This window comes from Pelodiscus sinensis, chromosome 10 (assembly GCF_049634645.1).
Source record: "Pelodiscus sinensis isolate JC-2024 chromosome 10, ASM4963464v1, whole genome shotgun sequence".
Lineage (NCBI taxonomy): Eukaryota > Metazoa > Chordata > Testudines > Trionychidae > Pelodiscus > Pelodiscus sinensis.
In genome coordinates, this window is record NC_134720.1 from 9,705,068 (window position 1) to 9,718,528 (window position 13,461).

General features: G+C 41.6%; 1 protein-coding gene across 5 annotated transcripts in view; it reads left to right on the top strand.

Moving 5' to 3' along the window:
• The window catches only part of ST6GAL1 (ST6 beta-galactoside alpha-2,6-sialyltransferase 1), a 137,367-nt gene that overhangs the window by 78,291 nt on the left and 45,615 nt on the right, over positions 1-13,461 (top strand). For all 5 annotated transcript variants that reach the window (XM_006125184.3, XM_075937493.1, XM_075937492.1 and 2 more), the window contains exon 2: positions 9,009-9,151. The gene's annotated coding sequence lies outside the window, so the exon portion shown is untranslated. The remainder of the gene's footprint in view (positions 1-9,008; positions 9,152-13,461) is intronic.

Genomic DNA, 13,461 nt, shown 5'->3' on the forward strand with positions numbered 1-13,461 from the left:
TGCATGTGTAGCACCTATTAAAGTTAATTCAAACTAACGTCTGTTAGTTTGAATTAACTTTGTAGTGTAGACATACCCTCTGATACTTGAAAGCTGCTCTCATGTCCCTTTTTGGTCTTCTCTTTTCCAAGGTAAACAAGGCCAATTTCTTCAGCCTTGCCTCATATCTCATGTTCTCTAGACCTTTCATCATTTGTGTTGATCTTCTCTATACTTTCTCCAGTTTCTCCACGTTTCTTGAAATGTGGCACCCAGAACTGGACATGATACTCCAGCTGGGGCCTAATGTAGATGGCTCATTCCCTGCCTAGGGCACGTGAGACTGGGTGTGTTAATTTCCAATCCTCCTGTTTATTCTTTTCCTAAGTTAGGAGGGCACAGTAGTTCTGATGGGGGTTCTGCAGGAAGGCAGCCTGCACTGCCCCCTGCCTGAAATCTTGTGCTGGTGTTAAACAGCTGTCCAGCCCACCCTAGAGGTGACTGTATTTCAGTGTGCCTGAACAACATTGCACCATCAATGGACAGGAGAATGGCTCCTGGGTATGGTTTGCTCATGTCTGCTTCAGTCCCATTGATGGGCCTCATCCTCTTTCCTTCCACTCCCCCGCTTTGCAGTGGGGCTGTAGACTCTGGGAGAGAGGGGTGGAGGTAGGCAGACATGTCTCCCTGCAGCAGATGTAGACATGTCTCTGTAATAATCATTCTCTCATTGATGTTTTTAGCTTTGTAGTGAGTCCTTTTACATGGAAACTTTGTATTACGTCTTGGTAGAATAGTCCCTAGGACAAGTGAGGCAGAGACTGTCCCTGCGGGATGAATGAGGTGGGAATGGATAAGGCGGAAGGTAGTTGCAAAGTACCTCTGGGTAGTTGCAAAGGTTGGAGAGGGGATGGAAACCAGATCCAAGGTCAATGAGCCCTGGGAAGTGGGCCCATTGAAAGGAGACTGGACCTGTGGATGCCTTGGGGGTCAGCAGCAAGGGCCTGCTTTGGGAAGCCCCCTCTTTGGAGGTAAATGTGGCATCGAGACACCACCCAGAAGCAGGCGCCACAGACTCTAACTGCAGATTCATGGAACGGCTCTCACAGATCTTGCACATGCATAAAGTGATAGATCTGCAGGAGGGGGGGCAGTGGCGTAGTGAGGTGGCTGGAGGGGTCAGTTGCCCTGGGAGAAAAATAATATAAAATTTAGTTAAAAATAGATGTCACATTTTTAAAAGGAATAACATATCTCCTGCCTTTTGTCTATTTTTGTCTCTTTAGGCCCCCAGTTAAAATTTTCAAAAGCACTTGAGTGACTAAAGTCATTTTTGAAAATTGGACTTGGAAATCTATGCTCAGATTTTCAAAGGTTATTAAGCTCCTAAAGAGACAGTTGCCAACTCTGATCTTTACACACGTTTGAAAATCTGGTCATAAGTGTCCTAGTCAGTTCTGAATGTGAGATGTAGGAGCCCAGTCCTAATTCCTTCAGGCTTTTTTTTTTAAAGTTGAACATTTATCTACACTAATTCTCCTCCTTTCTCTTTCACTATCCAATAAATGCATGGATCAAAATTATAGGTGCTTTGTGAATATGCTGACTTGAGAGTGGAAAGATTTCATATTGTCATGTATGATTCCTGGTAACCCATCTCAAATATGAAAAACTAGGTTGATACCTGTTCATATCAGGAGCTGTTGAATTCAGTTCACCATTTGCAGTATCTCATTAGGATGTTTAGTGGCGAAGATTTTGGGTTTTTTTATTTATACTGTGGGCAAAGCATGGGTTCATAAGAATTCCTCTGTAGTTTTACCTTGAGTCTCAAAACATTTGGTGTTTTTCTAAAGGCCTGGAGTCAATTGATTATGAATCTCAGCTTTCATTTAAAAAAATTTCTCTGTACTTCTGGGCCTTACAGCTAAGGAGGAAAGCTTTAAAACATGAACCCTAGATACTCAAGAAACAAAAGGGCAATACAAATTCAACATTTTATTTTTAAAATATCTTATGATTTGTAGACCGTTCTCATAACTTTGTGTAGGCGTTCCTTGTGATTTTGGGGTTGGTAATACTGCTCTTTGATTGGTAAATTTAGAGAGGTCTCTCCCTTCAGTTTCCCTTTCCACCCTCCTTTTTTGTCACAGGTCATCAGAGAATCATAGAGACAATGGAGAGTAGGGAGAGTCCATGACTATGGTTAATGACTGATCAGGGTGACTAACTATTATCAGCCAGTGGTCTGAATGAGCTATCTACTGCCATCTGTTAATTAACTGTAGGAAAAGGCTTCACCAGCAGACCTTATTTATATAGATAACTTACTTTGCCACAGAGACCAGGAGACACACTTGCTGTGTCAAGGTGATCAATTTTGGCTCTTTTGGGTTGAAATTCACTTCAGACTTGGATCTGGGAGAATGAAATGTTGTTATCCATATTGTAGGATTAAAAGGTAAAAGACCTGAACTTAATATGATGTGGCTTAGGGTCTACCATAACTTGAACACTAAGCAGAGGATAGTGAGTCACATCTAACTGAAAGTCACAGAAGATGGAAACAGGTTTTATTTCTGCTGGTGTAGAGTCTGTTTGGGAGTCCTCAATTATATCTGACACTTTACATCCAGTGTTTAAAGGCAGAGCTGACTAGAATCAATTGAGAGTCCTTGTCTTGTCTCAGTGATCACTTGTGCAAAAATCATTGATAAATTCTTGTGTAGACTGACCTTGGACTCAACATGCAGGCAATGTGTTGAAGGGCAGTGCAAGGAGACAATGGTGGTGAGGTACCATATTACCTAGTGAAATCATTGGTGCTGAAATCACTAAGGACTGGAATTTGACCACAGAACTGACATTTTCTTAACAAAGACTCCATTTTTGCTATTTAAAAAGTAAATCAATGTAACAGAAAACTGCAATGCTCTCTGGTAACTTTTAAAAATCAAACTTTAAACTTTATTGAAAAGATTGAATAATCTGCAATTGAAAATATTTGACCTACACTTAAGGCAACTGATTTAATTTTGTGTAAAATTTTTGCATAATAAAGGATGGCATTTTTTTTTGAAAATGTTCAACTATATTGATATACATTTTGATCAGATCTACTTCTGATGTGATATTTGTGTATGGTTGTGGTTTGTTGTGTGGGTGGGTTTTTTTTTTTTTTTTTTGCACAACAAAAAATCTTGGATGGTGGGGCCCCGCCAAAACTGTCCAAATTGGGCCCCGCACTTCCTTAAGCTGGCCCTGATTTTATGAGTTGCTGACACTTGAAACCTGCTGTGCTAAATACCTTGTTTTCCATTCAGTGTGTATTATCAACCTTCTACTGGACAGATTGATAAGAGTGTTTTTTAACAAAAAGAGTGTTTTTTTAACAAAAAACATAGACTCATAGACTCATAGACTTTAAGGTCAGAAGGGACCATTATGATCATCTAGTCTGACCCCCTGCACAGTGCAGGCCACAGAATCTCACCCACCCCTCCCAGAGAAATCCTCTCACTTATATCTCAGATATTGAAGCTTTCAAATACTTTGAAGACCCCAAGATGCAGAGAATCCTCTAGCTGTGATCTGTACCCCATGCTACAGAGGAAGGCGAAAAACCTCCAGGGCCTCTGCCAATCTACCCTGGAGGAAAATTCCTTCCTGACCCCAAATATGGCGATCAGCTAAACCCTGAGCATGTGGACAAGACTCATCAGCCAGACACCCAGAAAGTTCTCTATAGTAACTCCTATCATCCCTCCATTGACCTATTCCCACTGATAATGAATAGTCAATTAGTTACCAAGATCATGTTACCTCATCAAACCATCCCCTTCATAAACCCATCTAGTTTAATCTTGAAACCAGATAGATCTTTTGCCCCCACTACTTCCCTTGGAAGGCCGCTGCAGAACCTCGCTCCTCTTTTGGTTAGAAACCTTTGTCTAATCTCAAGTCTAAACTTCCTACTAGCCAGCTTATATCCATTTGTTCTTGTGTCCACATTGGTATTAAGCTTAAATAATTCCTCTCCCTCCCTGGTATTTATCCCTCTAATATATTTAAAAAGTGCAATCATGTCCCCCCTCAGCCTTCTTTTGGTTAAGGTAAACAAGCCAAGCTCCTTGAGTCTCCTTTCATAAGACAGGTTTTCCATTCCTCGGATCATCCTAGTGGCCCTTCTTTGTACCTGTTCCAGTTTGAATTCATCCTTCTTAAACATGGGAGACCAGAACTGCACACAGTATTCCAAATGGGGTCTCACCAATGCCTTGTCTAATGGCACTAACAGGACTATGTAGCACTTTAAAGACTAACAAGATGGTTTATTAGGTGATGAGCTTTCGTGGGCCAGACCCCCTTCCTCAGATCAAATAGTGGAAGAAAATTGTCACAACCATATATACCAAAGGATACAATTAAAAAAATGAACACATATGAAAAGGACAAATCAAATTTCAGAGCAGAAGAGGTATTGGGGGGGAGAGGTAAATGTCTGTGAGCTAATGATATTAGAGGTGATAATTGGGGAAGCTATCTTTGTAATGGGTAAGATAATTAGAGTCTTTATTCAAACTTAAGTGTAAAGTGTCAAATTTAAGCAGGAGTGACAGTTCAGAGGATTCTCTTTCAAGTGTAGTCTTGAAAGGCCTTTGAAGCAGGAAGCAGGTAATCAAGTCGTTGAGACAATGTCCTTGCTGGTTGAAATGGCAAGAAATTGTTTTTTCTTTGTGATCCTGTCTAATATCTGTTTTGTGGACATTGATCCTTTGGCGAAGTGTCTGAGACGTTTGTCCAGTGTACATAGCAGACGGACACTTTCGGCACATGATAGCATAAATTATATTTCTGGGTGCGCAGGAATATGTGTTCTTGATCTTATAACTCACTTGGTTAGGTCCAATGATGGTATCAGCAGAGTGAATATGTGGACAAAGCTGGCAACGGGGTTTGTTGCAAGGGAAGGTGCCAGGGTTGGTATTAGTGTGGTATGTTCTGTGGTTGTTGGTAAGAATCATCTTGAGGTTAGGTGGTTGTCTATAGGAGCTACACCAGACTAACACGGCTACATTTCTATCACTATTTTTTTAAGTGACTCTGCTTCTATATGATCTATTGGCTGCTGTTTCGATCCTACCAGTCCAGGGAAAATGTGAGATAAATGCCAAAGTACTCTCACATTTCCTAGCTACAGTCCCATGTAAAATCACAGCTGAACTCAGTTGCAACAATGGGACACATCAAGCCAAACTGTCGTCAACCTGGGAACACCTTGTACCACCAGCTTCATGGCAGATTTTGCACCGAAATGCACTGTGTTCTTATCAGTGCTCTGGCCTGCTTTACACACAGTGACATGATATATTCAGATCTCCATCTTTTCTAGAGTGTGTTTAATGCTGTGTCCCGTCTGATGCAAAAAGATGAATAGTAAAGTATTACTAATTTACAAAACTAATAGCTAGAGTCTTAGCTTGGTATAGGTCCACTGAAGTCAGTGGAGCTATAGCGCTTTATAGTAGGTTGTGGTAAAAGCTATGTGGAGTTTCTCTGTACATTTAAAACTGAAAACATCAGCTTGACATTTAGTCAGTGTTTTTAAAATAGCATATAGTATTAGGTACTACTCTGTCCTAGAGGCCTCCTGACAACTCAAGTAGTTTTGCAGCCACATTTTTCCTACTTGGTGTAAATTATTTTCATTCCCTTCTTGCTGGACAGAAGTTCCAAACAAACAATGGGGGATTTGATCCAATGAGATTGCAAACATGAACAATTAAGTATATGCATAATTGATTGCAGAATTAGAGCCCAATAGTACAGGAGAAACTGTGAAACTGGCACAAAGCAGTGATGTTGAAACAATGTTTATAGTGGGGGGTGCTAACTGGCCGAAATAATTTATTTGATATTTGTTATTATTAATTTAAGACAGAGGGTACAGGAGCACACCTACTTCCAGCACAACTGCAAGGTACTTTCAGGTGTACACAGTAAACAAATTCTTGAAACTGATATTTCTTCCCCCAGCCTGCTGTTGTAATTTTATGCTACTTGAAACACTAACTGGTTTAAAAACAAATCCCAAAACCCCTGACTGACAGGAAACTTTTATGGTCACAACGTCCTTTAACTATTTCAAGCAACTGATTTTTTTAAAAAAACCTAGCCTAATGTACAACTGTCAATAAAGGCAAATACCATCATGTCCTATTCAAGAAAATTATAACAAACACTTGTGATTAAAAGTTTCTTAATGAAAATGGGGGCATAATTGGATTTCAACAATTGATTCTGTGGGCTTTATACAAATGAATTCGTGATTTCTAATTATCTATCTATTAGTCCTTTGGGCTCCTAATGGAGCATAGGGCCTCCACAGTCATTCTCCATCTCTTGTGATCCTTAGCAATAGTTTTGATTTGATCCCATGTTAATCCAGCTGCTTTTACTTCATCCAGGCAGCTTTGTCGCCATGTTTGTTTGGGACGTCCCCTCTTCCTCTTACCCTTTGGATTCCATTCTAACGCTGGTCTCATGATACATTCCTCATAGTCCTTACGCAGGATATGGCCTGCCCATTGCCATTTTCTTTTCTTAATCTGGACCTCCATTGGTTTCTGATTTGTTTTGGTCCACAAGGTTTCATTTGGCATTCTATCATACCAGTTTAGCTGGACAATGTGTCTAAGGCATTTATTGACAAACGTCTGAATTCTCTTAGTGTTGCTCTGGACAACGCACCCCACCTCCGAGCCATACAGCAGCACTGATTTCACATTGGAAGTGAAAATACGTAGTCTGGTTCTTGTTGAAATGGCTCTTGTACCCCGGACTGATCATAGTATGGCAAAAGCTTGTTGCGCCTTTCTTATTCTTGAACTGATGTCCTCTTCAGTTCCCCCATTCTTGCTGATAACACTCCCCAAGCATACCTCTTGCATTGCTTTTCCTTCAGTCGTAATTTCACCTTCCTGTCTGTTGTTAATGCGTATCAACTTGGTCTTTTCTTGACTATTCTTGAGGTCCACTCACTCAGCTGTTTCCTGTAGGGCATCTGTCTTCTCTTGCATATGCTCTAATTTGTCTGCAAGCAGGGCTAAGTCATCTGCAAACTCTAGATCAGTGGTTCCCAAACTTTTTGGCATCACAGCCTCTTTTTGATTTTTGAAAAACCCTCACACCTGCCCACCCTCCCCAAAATAGCAGTGAAAAAAAAAAAGTAACTGACCAGGGCAGCAAAACTTGATGGGGGGGGGGGGGGGGCTGGGTCGCCTCATGCCCCCCCCTGGAATTTCGGCACGCCCCCGCCCCCCCCAGTTTGGGAACCCATGCTCTAGATCTTCAAGTTTCCTAGTTTGAGTCCATTGGAGTCCCCTTCCTGAGACAGCATATGCTGTTTTTGTTACCCAGTCTAGGATAATCAGGAAGAGTAATGGAGAGAGAAGGCATCCTTGATGTACACCTGCTGTGACCTGGAATTTTTCCAACAATTTTCCATCGTGGATGACCTGGCAAGAGTATTCTTCATACAGTTTCTTGATGATGGTAATCAGTTTGCCTGGAACTCCGTAATGTTGCATGATGATCCAAATGGACCATCTTTCATCCGTTCCAGGGTGACTCTGGTTGGTACTTTGCTTGGTATGGACAGGAAAGTAATCCCCCTCCACTTTTCACCCAGTGACAGATCACCGGATTTAGGGAGTGTCACTAGCAGCCCTTTTCTCTAATCCTTTGGAATCTCTTCTGTTGTCCATATTAGATTTAGCTGGTCCACTATAGCAGCTCCACCTTCTTTTAGTACTTCAGGTGGAATATTATCAGGTCCTGCTGCCTTGCCATTCTTTAGGTTCCTTATTGCCTTGCAGACTTCTTCTTTTGTAATTGCCCAAGTGTTGATGTCTAGGGGTTCTCCTAATTTTAGCTTTAGTGGATTTGATGGTGGTGGTCTGTTTAACACTTCTTCAAAATGCTCCTTCTATCTGGCTAGCTGCTTATCCACTGAGGTAAGTAGCTGACCATCTTTAGTTTTGACCGGTCTGTTTGGATTTCATTTCCTTCCACTCAAGACTCGAGTTGTATTGTACAGGGTTTTCAAGATTTCTAATTACTGACACTTAAAAAAAAGTTTTAATAATCTAGGCCCACATTCTGAAAATAGTTACATGTACTTAATTCATGTGCGTTGTTCTACTGACTTCAGTGCTACCGTAAAGCTAAATGTGTGTAATTTATTTGCAGGTTCATAATGGTTTGTGAAATTTTCTCTGTCACTTTTCTCTGTATTTCTGTCTATCACTTGCCTCATAAGTGGCTTCCTTCCTCCACATTCTTTTTGAAAACAGGAAATAATTTATTTTAGGTTAGTGTTTACACAGCATTCAATTCTATGAGGCCTGTGTCTAATGGGGTCCATGAATGAGAAGTAAATATGAAATAGTGCTATTGTGGAAAGCAATGCTAAGACTGTCCAGCAGATAAAATTATTCATGTTTGTTTGGGGCATTGCTTTTGTGCTGAAGAAATAAGACAAGAAGAACACTTTATTTTGCAGAATTTACATTAAAATACTTGCAGAGCAAAAAGAGACTCCTCAGAAGACAGAGTAGACTCAGGAGAAACTCACAAGGATGCTGTTTAACTAGATAATTCTAAAAATAAAATCATGTTTTCATTTTAAATGTACCAAGAACATACTGCTCTCATGGGGACTAAAATAACACCAGGCAATGTAATGCCAGGCTGTAGATGAAACACATGCCAACCAGTAAGTGGCTCTAAATTTTGTTGTGAGACTCTAGATTTTTTGTTAACTGAACACAAGATTTTTTGCTTTGATGCAAGCAAAGTGTACACAATTCCTGCTTATTCAATAGATATTTGAGCTCTTGGAAGATTTTTGCTTCACTAACAAATTTTTTTTGTTGCCAGAGATAGATTCCAACACATACCTAAGAAAATCCTTGTTTGTGCCCTTTGCCATTTGCTATTTCCCTAATAAAGTTCTCCTTTTTTTGCAGGTGGCTTCTGACCTTTATTAGAAATCTGCTCATCAGTCTGCTGTGCTGGATTCGTAAAACAACATGGCTTCTCACCATTGTTAGAAAACAGAAACTTAAAAATGAGCAGTGTTTGCTCTAATTCAAGTATTAGCCAACAACAGGTAACAAATACAATACCAGTTTAAATAATAAGTGCAGACTTCATTTTGAGGTGTGATAATAGATTCTGTGTCTTTATTGGGATAACAACTCTGTTATTGGAATAGCAATTCTTTAGTCAGACAACATTTGAATGTGCTTTGAGAATGTAAAGTGTTATACCAGTGGTGCTCCACCTTTTTTCATTCGCAGTCCCCAGAGCCGGGAACATTTTTGTTGAGCCAAAAAAAAAAAACCTGCCAGGAACATTTTGTTGCGGCCCCTTTCATTTACAGCACTGGTCCGCTCCCCTGCCACTCCTCCCACCCCCCAATGCATGTATATTGGGCGCCTAGCCAGGAAAAGAAAATACCAGCTGGCCCGCATCAAAGCACTGCGACACCCCCTGCCCCTCCAGGAAGACCGCTGTGCTATACAGTGGTTAAATTCACAGAAGATTGCTCCTGAGCAACCTGGCTAAGTTCCTGTTGATTTTACTGGGTCCAGGATCAGATCTCTATAGGCTCATGTAGTCTTCACACACATGAATCATAGCGTGCGTCTAGACTACAGGGTTTTGTCGACAAATAGGATTTTTGTCGACAAAACTATACCTGCGTCTACAGTACCGCCAAGTTCTGTCGACAGTAAGTCAACGGAACGCACCAGTTTTGTCAATGGCGGTAAACCTCATTCTATGAGGAATAACACCTTTTGTCAACAGAGTTCTGTTGACAAAAGGCGCTATTGCACTCTCTGTGCTTTTTCAAAAGAGAGCATCTAGCCTCTCTGTTGAAAAAGCGACTTGATTTGTCGACAGAACTTGCTGTAGTCTAGACATTAACAAGATGGTTTATTAGGTGATGAACTTTTGTGGGCCAGACCCACTTCCTCAGATTAAATTGTGGAAGAAAATTGGCATGACCATATATACCAAAGGGATACAATAAAAAAAGTGAACACATATAAAATAGACAAATCAGAGTTTAGAACAGAAGGGGGATAAAGGGGGGAGGTTAATGTCTTTGAGCTAATGATATTAGAGGTGATAATTGGGGAAGTTGTCTTGTAATGGGTAAGATAATTAGCATCTTTGTTGAGACCCAGTCGTAAAGTGTCAAATTTAAGCATGGATGACAATTCAGAGGTTTCTCTTTGAAGTCTTGTGTTAAAATGTCTTTGAAGCAGGATGCAGGTAGTCAAGTCATTGAGACAATGCCCTTTCAGGTTGAAATGACAAGAAATTGTTTTTTCTTTGTGACACTGTCTGATATCTGTTTTGTGTGCATTGATTCTTTGGCGAAGTGTCTGAGACATTTTTTCCAATGTACATAGCAGACGGACACTGTTGGCACATGATGGCATAAATTATATTTCTGGATGAGCAGGAATATGTGTTCTTGATCTTATAACTGAATTGGTTATGTCCAATAATGGTGTCAGCAGAGTAAATATGTGGACAAAGCTGGCAACAGGGTTTGTTGCAAGGGAAAGTTCCAGGGATGGTTGTAGTGTGGTATGTCCTGTGGTTGTTGGTAAGAATCATTCTGAGGTTAGGTGGTTGTTTATAGGGGTATGTCTACACTACCCCCCTAGTTCGAACTAGGGGGGTAATGTATGCATACCGAACTTGTTAATGAAGCCCGGGATTTGAATTTCCCGGGCTTCATTAGCATAAAGCCGGCGCCGCCATTTTTAAAAGCCGGCTAGTGCGAACCCCGTGCCGCGCGGCTACACGCGGCACGGACTAGATAGTTCGGATTAGAAGCCTAATCCGAACTATCTAGTCCGTGCCACGTGTAGCCGCGCGGCACGGGGTTCGCACTAGCCGGCTTTTAAAAATGGCGGCGCCGGCTTTATGCTAATGAAGCCCGGGAAATTCAAATCCCGGGCTTCATTAGCAAGTTCGGTATGCATACATTACCCCCCTAGTTCGAACTAGGGGGGTAGTGTAGACATACCCTAGGAGACTATGGGTCTGTCTCCCAGAGCCTCTTGAAGTGTAGTATCCTGATCCAGAATAGGTTGTAGTTTATTGATAATGTATTGGACAAATTTGAGTTGGGGACTGTAGGTGATCTATTGTTGGTTTACTTGGGTCTTTCTTGAAGTAGATGGTTTCTGGGTATTCGTCTGGCTCTTTCAATTTGTTTTTTTATTTCTCCAGGTGGGTAATCGAGGTCTCTGTCAGTGGGATTAGAGCTGATGCGGTTGTATCGAAGGGTTTGGCTGTAGACGATGGATCGTATAGTGTGTTCTGGTTGGGAGCTGGAGGCATGTAGATAACTATATGAGTCAGTAGGTTTTCTGTAGAGAGTGGCATCTCATTTACCATTGGTGATTTGTACTGTGGTGTCCAGGAAATGGATCTTTCATGTAGAATGGTCCAGGCTGAGATTGATGGTGGGGTGTAGGTTGTTAAAGTCTCTGTGGAATGCATCTGGTGTTTCTTTGCTATGGGTCCAGATCATAAAGATATCATTGATGTAGCGTAAGTAGAGAAGGGGTAAAAGGGGATGGGATCTGTAGATGAAGTTTGTACCCTATAATTAACGCTTCTAACTTTATGTTTTCATTGATAAACACCTATAAAACACCCCAATTTAAAAACAAAACAGTGTCTGTCTAATGGTTAGTTGCATCTAAGGGCTTGTCTATGTACAGCAGTAATTCTGGCTTTGGGGGCAAGTTTTCTAAAATGTGCCAGTGTGTTCCACACTAATTGGTCTATGTAGACTTTGCTGGTGTGCACTACAGGTTCCCTAATGTGCAGGGTGCCTTGACCCTGGATTTGCTGGTGAGGTCATCTCAGACATTAAATAGCTATTAAAAAAAAAGCAGAGTGGGGATTTTGAAATAATACTGCAATACAGTGCACTAAGAAACAGTAAAAAGAGAATACTCATAATATATGCTACGCAATGAGTAGTACAAGTCATAACTACACTCATTACAGTAAACCCTGAGCCCCTGTCCTGTTTTTGGTCATTTACATAGAACTCAAATATAGCTAAAAATAAACCCTGAACAATGAAATCAGCACATCCTGAAGAACAGAAACCCTGCCTGTGGCTTTGGGTCAGAAAAATTACTTCTGCTCCAGTCCCAAGTAACAGACAATGTGCATATAGTTGCTAGTCCCCCACCAACTCCTGTGAACTTCTGGAGTGGGACATTATCCCCCTGTGTTGGTTTGCACTATGGCCAGATGACTCTTCTCATATTAGAAACAGTCAGAGACCAGCATGTAGGCTGCAGGGAGTCAGTGCCCAGCTCCAGCTGTTTTTTGTTCTTTGCCTCCACCACATCACTTGAGTCCTCTCTTTAGAGCTGTCGTATTCCTAGGGGCAGTTCTATACAAAAAAAGTTAAGTTGGCCCATTTTTGTCATTCAGGGGTGTGAAAGACATACACCATGAGCAACAGAGTTAAGCCGACCTAATCCAGTATAGACAGCAACAAGTCAATGGACAAATTCTCTAACGACCTAGTTACCACTTCTTGGGGAGTAGTTAAACTAATGTGATAAGAGAATCCCTCCCATTGCAGTAGTGAGCGGCTACGTTGAAGTGCTACAGTGGCACAGCTAAGTGTAGACATAGCTTGAGCAACACACCTGAGGGTACTGGCATGTACAGTGCTGGCAACCATGCAGGGGCGGATAAGAGTGCCGCGGGGCCCAGGACAGTGCCGCGGGGCCCAGGACAGTGCCGCGGGACCCCGGGCAGCGAAATTTCGCGCCCCCCCCCCCCTTTGACACAGCGCATGCGTTGTGGCGCCATGGCACATGTGCGGGACCTTGGGAAGCGCGGGGCCCAGGGCAGCCGCCCCACTCACCCTGCCCTAAATCCGCCACTGCAACCATGTTCTGGTGACCTATGTTTTGGGACTGCAACATGTCACTTCCAAAGTTGCAGAAGTTTCATGTATGCTCACTGAGCTTTCAGTGCTGCTATCTTAATGCTCACATGATGATTATAAAATTTGTGTTGTCAACTGTGTTCTTTAAATAATCTTTGTTATTGAAACAGTAGTTTCTGATCACAGGCAAGACCAGCAGCAGATTCAGACAGGGAACCTTGACCCTGGATTTACTGGTGAAGTTGTCTCAGACATTACATTTTAAAAAATAGCAAAGTGGGGTTTTCACCCAAGCTGGCATGAAAGTTACTGTTTTTATCATCTGCCTTTGGAGAAAGAAAAACAGGGAATCGAGGTTAAGGAAGGTCTCTCATATAACTCAAGGAGCATGTGGCTTGGTTAATATTGAGCTTACTGAGTTTGATGTTAGTGGCTTTAAATCAGGCCTTTAGATGGACTGAGAATTCAGAAAA